Here is an 8,313-nt window from a genome sequence, read left to right on the forward strand (position 1 = left end):
CTAGTCGCAGTCGGTGAACCTAGTCCCAGATTTCGATTCATGACAAAAGAATCAAATAACGAGGCCATGAACACCAGCCTTGAATTATCGGATGAAGGACGAGAAGCTACCCTCATCCGACTGGCCGCCCAGAAATAACGAATCGAAAGGTACTATAATCGAAGAACTAAACTACACCATTTCAAGCCCGGGGACTTGGTTTTAAGAAAGGTCACCCTCAATACTCGGAATCCAAATGAAGGAAAATTGGGACCAAATTGGGAAGGACCATACCAGGTGCTCGAGAACGTTGGAAAAGGATCATACAGTCTCGGCATCATAAACGGTAAACAGCTATCAAGAAATTGGAATGTATCACATCTAAAACGGTGCTACTGTTATGGCACGGCCTTTCCATATTCATCTAACTAATCCATGCAGAAGTCTGAACGAGAGCTGAAGAAGATCTTCCAATCAAGAGCACGCGTTGCACTCTTTTTCCCTTAGACCGGTTTTCTCCCAAATGGGTTTTTTCGGCAAGGTTTTTAATGAGGCAACCATCGATCGTGCTTCACTTTCAACAATATCCAAAGCCTCTTTACAACAGACCTCGAATATCAGGGGGGAATCAGGGCCCTCAAATACATCGAGTTCAGATATAAGAAAGTTCATCTCACAACAACAGGAAAAATTGTAAGAGTCAAATGGTCAAAATGAACCATGCTCATATAGATTGGCCCAAAACATATGTGCAATGACTTGAGATTTATTGCTCAACCAGAATTAAGATTCACTCAACAAAAAAGCCTACGGGCTACTTATATTCCGAGTTCGAAGCATTCACTCGAATATTAAGCCTACGGGCTACTGTTATCTCAAGTTCGAAACATTCACTCGACCATTAAGCCTACTGGCTACTGTTATTCCGAGTTCGAAACATTCACTCGAATATTAAGCCTACGGGCTACTTATATTCCGAGTTCGAAGCATTCACTCGAATATTAAGCCTACGGGCTACTGTTATCTCAAGTTCGAAACATTCACTCGACCATTAAGCCTACTGGCTACTGTTATTCCGAGTTCGAAACATTCACTCGAATATTAAGCCTATGGGCTACTGTTATCTCGAGTTCGAAATATTCACTCGACCATTAAGCCTATGGGCTACTGTTATCTTGAGTTCGAAACATTCACTCGACCATTAAGCCTACGGGCTATTGTTATCTCGAGTTCGAAACATTCACTCGACTATTAAGCCTACGGGCTACTGTTATCTCGAGTTCGAAACATTCACTCGACCATTAAGCCTACGGGCTACTACTATCCCGAGTTCGAAACTTTCACTCGATTATTAAAGCCTACGGGCTACTGTTATTCCGAGTTCGAGCAAGCACTCACTCGACCATTACGCCTACGGACTACAATATTTTAAGTTCAAAACATTCACTCGACGGCTAATAAGCTACTATTTTTACATTAACTCAACTATTACATTACGCCTATGGATTATGTTCCTTCAAAAGTTTGAATCATTGACTCAACAAGCAAACCCAGGGGCTACAAATCTGATCGATCAGAGAAACTACAAGTTCAACATTCGATTAAAAGTCTTCACAAAACAAAAACAAGTCGACTTGATTACACATGTATATACAAAATTTGCCTACAAGGTTAATGTACAAATATCAAGAATTAGAAACTAAGCTTCCGGGTCAAGCTCTTCCCTATCCTCGGATCCGCTTTTGCTACCATCATCATCATCATCGTCGGAAGCCAAGGCTTCAGCTTCCTCTTCGAGCTCTCTTGCCCTTTTTACCTCTTCGACAAGGTCGAAACCTCGAGCGTGAATCTCCTCAAGGATCTCCCTCCGAGACCTACACTTAGAAAGTTCAGTAATCCAATGAGCTCGAGTATCGGCGGTCTTCGCCGCTTACCGGGCCTCCATCTGAGCAGCCTCAGCATCAGCCCGATATACAGCAATGGACTTATCCGCCAAGACTTTTGACGACTCAACCTCCGCCTTAGCATCGGCAAGTCGTGTTTCAAGCTCCTCGATCTTCTTAGCTTGAACCGACCCCTTTTTCTTGACACTCCGAAGCTGAACGTCGGCCGATGATAATTCTGTTAAGATGGTTTCTTTTTCCGCTGCCAGGCGGTTGAGGGTCTCCTTCTACCGATTGTATTCAGCTCGGATTTGTTCGACTTCTTCTCGAAGTAACCCGATCTTTTCGATCTTTTGCTGCAATTGAGACAACGAAGGGTTAACTTCCACGGTTGAGTCAGACCCATAATTTAACAGAACGAGGCTCACCTACTTATCAAGCTCGACCCTTTCTTCACGGACCTTAGCCAAATCCGCTTGGAGGCCCTTTATAGCCTCGTCCTTTTGGATGCAAAGAAGCCGCAGGGCATCTCTCTCACCTGAGGCCTTCCGGAGCTCGGCCTCACAATGGCTGAAATCGACTCGAAACCTACCAATGGCCTGCACAGTATGAAACACGAAGTCAAGTATGGAAAAGAACAAATAAACAAAGTATAGAAGAATCATTACCCGAGTAATGAAATGCTGAGCCTCCTCCAACAGAAGAGAAGCGTCACCGATATCGGAACCGTCGTCGACTCCAGTAAAACAATCCCTGAAAAGATCCCCTGCAACAGAGCCGGCACCGATATCAGGAGTCTTCAATTCTCGAGCTTCCTTCAGCGCCTCCTCAGAAAATGATGGAAGAGGAGGCGAATCACCCATTACCAAAGCCCCGAGCAAATCGCTCGGAGTATTTCGGTCGAGATCCTGGTCTTCGGGAACAACCCCGACAGGTACAGCCGCCATCGGTTCGGTAGCTCTGTCAACCTCGATGGCCTCCGTAGACCGAACAACCAAAGCTGAGGAGCTATTTTCTTCTTCTTCATCTCTCAGTCGCTGGACCGAATCAATCTAAAGGGCAATTATTTTTCTCTTCACCCTGCGAGTTTTGGGCTTGGGGTCCCCTGACCGAAAGGAAGCTTTTCGCTTCTTATCTTCCCCCTGTTTAGGGACCAGGGACTTGTTTCTTTCCTCGCCGCTCGAAGGCCTCAAAACGGCATCCCTGGTTACACCTGCCCTAGAGAAAATCAATAACGAATAGAACGCAAAGACTACTTCGAAGGAAACAAGAAGCAAACCTCACCATGGTTCTTGGCCTCCCATCTGCCTTTTGCCAAATCACGCCAAGCGCGCTCGACGTAAGAGGAGGTCGAGGCCAACTTTCGAACCCAGCCCTCAAGTTTGGGCACCGCTTGTGGCATCCAAGGGGAAGCTAAACATCAGGGAAGGACGTCAGAAAAAATCGAAAAAGCACCTGAAAAGCGAACAAAAATTACTTACGGTCAAAATTCCATTCCTCAGGGAACGGCATCCTCTCCTCCGGAATGATATCACGGGTCCTCACTAGGATATAACGACCCATCCAACCTCGATCCTTGTCTTCATCGATGCTCGACATCAATGCTTTCGATGCCCGACGATGAAGTCTAATTAGTCCTCGAAAGATCTGAGGCCGATACAGTCGGATGAGGTGGTTCAGAGAAAAATCCAACCCTCCGGCTTTGGTAGAGAAGAAGCGCAATAGGATCACTATACGCCATAAAGAGGGATGGATTTGGCCAAGGGTGACTTGATACCTTTTGCAGAAATCAATAATCACCGGGTCGACGGGTCTCAGTGTGAAGGAATAAGTGTAAACACTTAAAAACCCCTCCACGTAAGTGGTAACATCCTCGTCGGAAGACGGAATTTGCAGCACGACCTCGGAACCCCAGTTGCAGTATTTTCGGACTGCCTCGAGGTGATCCTCCATTATAGAGCATATATACATCGATACGTGTTCACATCGACCCGGAACGGAAGAAGGATTCTCCACCTTAAAATCGGTTTTCAAAATGCACGGGCCAGGAATATATTCATGGGCTGGCGGCTCCACCGGCGCCTTATCATCAGACAGCCGTGAGGAAGAGGTTTTTTCCTTCAGAGGTACAGTTTTGGAAGTTTTCACCATTGATTTGAAATGGAAGAGTGCAAGGGAAGAAATGGACAGCACCAAAATTATGGTATGAACGGCCCTGTAGCAGCAAAGTAGAGGGGATAAATAGGAAAGTCTGGAGGAAGAGAAGGCGCAAAAATGGTAAAAGTTGTGTGGAAAGATTATTTATAGAGTAAGGCCTGACGGTTCGGTATCAGCGGTGGCCGACCACCGTCCGACACACATTAAATGCCTCGGTAAAACCAAGCCGATGAGACAGCCATCGCATACGTTGAGATCGGGTTCGATAGAAATTTCGGCATGAATTTGATCAAGCCGCAGGGAAATCATATCGTTCCTAGCCACATCCTTCCCGAGAAACGAGGGGACTATCTGTGTACGGTCAAAAAACCGATTCTCAGTCATGAAGACCGGTCGAGACAGTAACGTTTCAATCGAAGGGTATCCGCATGGCGAGCTCGGATGAATTCCGAAGTAGAGACGTCGAGCTTCGAGCCATGAGACCAATTAACCGCAAAACCCGATGTCATTATCGAACCCGCGTCGGGATCGGACTACGGGGTAACGATGATCGACGCGGCCTCCGAATATCGATGCTCCAAGGCAGAACCGAGCTCGAATTAACACCGGGGATTTGATCTAGCACCAAGCTCGAGTCAGTGCCGAGATCGCAAGACAAGAGCCGTTACAACCGCACCAAGGGAGAGAATCTTGGCGAGAATCGAGGAAGAGACAAACGATCATGGGTTCTCCACTATATGTATTATTTTATGTTGCTACTAATAAAATAGTGACCCTCTACTATAAAAGGAGAGATAGACTGCAATAGGAGGCAGGCTCAAGATTTCATTATACATGTTCTCCTAATATTTTTCAGTCTTCCCTTCCATCATTTTTTATTTACACAGCAAAATACATGTATTGTATTTATATCAAAGAAATTTGCATACCCTTAGAACCATATTTAAATTGAACGTTATCCGATTTTTCGGGTAAACAAGTGACAAAGTTTTCGCGTTTGTTATTCGAATTTAAGAATATGCAAAAATAATGTTTATGTTTTGGAGTAAATTATTTAAGCATGGTCTGTGTCGTCATGATTGGGAAGTGCAATGTTAATTAAAAGCTAATTAATTACGAACACGGCACAGTACAAACAAACAAGTAATCTATTAACTATAGCCAATCAAATTACATTTCTTAAAAAATTAAATGATATTAATTTAAATGAATAATTCAGATATATTCAAAATTTCAAACTCAATGATTATATATAACCACTTGGAAAAAAATGGATGAATCAGACACCTTGTGATCATGAAAGTCCTTATTAATTATGCTTAACCTTCCGTAAGAACAATTCAATGATCAAATTAAGAAAATTGTTGTACTTACAAGTTGCTCTCTCCGTTCCACTTTGATTGATTTTTTTGTCTATTTTTGGGGTCCTTAATATTTGATTTTTTTAGGATATAAAAAAGGAATTAACTTCATTTTTCCCCAGTTGCACTTGGAGTAAAGAGACTAGGAGTATTTGTTGTAGTTCCAATGAAAACATTAAGGTTAATATAGTCAATTTTATTATTAATTAATGTTAAAAGGTGAATTTTTTAATATGTATAAAAATAATTAAATAATTAATTAAAGTAAACCGGAGAGAGTACAATTTCGATTTTAGTGGATCCGTGAAAACTGAAAACTATTGCCAAATTCTGCCTTCATTATTTCCTTAGTATGTGAGAAACAGAAAATTACATAATTACATTTCCCTAGAGGCTTTCTGGTACTCTTTCTGGTCTACAATAAATGATTTTTTGGTTTTTGGCATACCCCTTATGAAAATATTAACTCCTAAAAATTAAATAATTATTTTGACTAAATTACCCTTAATTAAAATTTGCATATTATTAACTTGACACATTAATATATAAATAATGGCGAATTTGAAAAGCTAAAGCTATTTCATTCTTAAATATATGTAAAAAAACACATTTTGATACAAAATAAAAAGGCCAAAAGCTTACTTAGTATAGACCGGAGAAAGTAACATATATCTCGAGTATAATTTATAAATATTATGTGAATCTCCATTATTCTTTCAAGTTTTTTCTGTAACTATATAATCACAATTTAATATACAAGTGAACGAATTTGACACTATATATGCTTTGGTTTGATTCTTCCTGTGGCAAATCTGTATTCTCAAACTTTACAATATCATTTTTGTTCCTGCCATTCTCCATTAAAATTTTCCAAATATTTTTGCATGCTTAAATTTAAAAAAGAAAAAAAAACAACGTAAAAGTAAAAAAGATTGCAAAATCCACATAGAAGAAAAATTAAATCTTAAAAGAGATAGGAGATAGTTTTTCCACATTTATATTCTGTAGCTTTTGTTTTTTGTTTTTTATTTTTTATTTCCTTATCGTTAAGTTTTTGGAGATGACTTAATGAACTTTAGGACTTAGGAGTATGAAAGGATTAAATGTTTGCATTCTATGATTAAAGATTTAGACAACAAACAAAAAATAGTTTTGTTACAAAAAGAAAACTAAATACGAAAGGGGCAAACTAGTCCATTTGTAAATTATGACAAGAGGCAGATCTAGGATTAATTTATGTGCGATAGGGGCACCACTGCCTTTAGATATATCAATTACTAGCGATAAAGTTCGACGGGCAACTCTTTAAAAATTTAATAATTATGATACTTTAGACGCAAAGTATATACGAAAGTAAATTTTAAAAAAAGGATAATTCATTCGCAAAATTGGTGCTATCGGAGGGAAGCTATTTGATTTACGTCTATTCCAAACTTCATAATTTCTAGTTTTCTCATAGGAAAAAGAGGCCAGTAATCAAAAAGTCATCCAAATATTAAAGATTATCAAAATTTTACTCAAAAAGTCAAGATTAAGTGTGTTATTTAATCAAAGAACAGAAGAAGAATTTCAAACTTTTTGTCACCGTCACAAAGTTGAAGTCGATGGATGTTGTAACAGAAGGGTTTGTATTTTGTATTTGTGGAGTGAGAAGCTGCGGTTGGGGCTTCTTATTTTGAGGAAGGGGTATGAAAAGGATAAAAGGGAAAAATAAACCAATTGGCTACTAAGTATAAACAAGAAGAAAAGAAAAGCTAAATTACTAAAGTTCGGTTTCAAACCCAGTCAATCAAGTAAGGGAAGGAACCTTGAGCACTCCACTAAACCAGTTGTCCCGTCCGGTTTTGAATGTGAGGGGGCAAAGTAAATTATATTAAGGTCTCAACTTTATATACAGTACATATAAGATACGTTGGTATAAATTTTTTTGATGATACTAACGAGTTCCCGTGATCTCCTAACCCCCGACTTAGGTCCGCCTCCGATTATGACATATGGTTTTCTTACATAAAAGATGAAAAAATTGGATAATAATTTGTGTAATACCTAAAATAATAAGAAAGGTGTGTAATTTATAAATCGAAAAAGGACCAGAACTGTCCCTGAATTATTGGAATTAGTATAAAAATACCATTTGTCCACCTATTTGAATAAAAGTGCATCTACCGTTATTTTTTTGGGTCAACATTATCCTTATTACTAACAGAAAATTTTGGAAAGGGGGGGGGGAAGAAAATTTAATTAATATCCACGTGTCACCTTTCCTTTGGCCTAACTTAAACTTCAACTACAATATAATTAAATACACTTGTAACCCATCCGAATATTGACCCCTCCGATTTTAAAACACAACTATCTCTCTCTCTCTCTCTCTCTCTCTCTCTCTCTCTCTCTCTCTCTCTGCCTTCTTTTCCTCGTTGCTACTCGGGTGAAATCCACCGACAGATCTATCACAACCCAATTTCACTTATAGGTCGTGATGGCGCCCAACACTACAGCTAGGCAAGCCAACTAGTAATTTAAACACATATTCAATTCTGTAAAATTAACCGAGCAATTAAACTCTTATTATTTGCAAGAATTAAAAACAATATGAAAAGATCTAGTAAATCAAAATAACCAAGAAAATTAATTAAATCCAAGCATTCTACTAGTGTGTGACAAGACCTGGTGTCACAAGTGTATGAGCATCTAGTAGATTATACAAAAATTCCAAATATTGTCTGAAATAAAATAGACAGAATAAAAATTTTAGGAAGAGGCACTGGTTGCTGCAAAATGGCTCAGAAGGGCAGTTCACCACTAAGTCTCTGGATATCGTGGGTGCGCGCCGATAGGTCCAACTATAGTACTTGTCTCAGGTCCTACACAAAAAGTGCAGCAAGTGTAGCATGAGTACGTAAACAACGTGTACCCAGTAAGTATCAAGCCTA

Source organism: Nicotiana tomentosiformis, chromosome 6 (assembly GCF_000390325.3).
Source record: "Nicotiana tomentosiformis chromosome 6, ASM39032v3, whole genome shotgun sequence".
Taxonomy (NCBI): domain Eukaryota; kingdom Viridiplantae; phylum Streptophyta; class Magnoliopsida; order Solanales; family Solanaceae; genus Nicotiana; species Nicotiana tomentosiformis.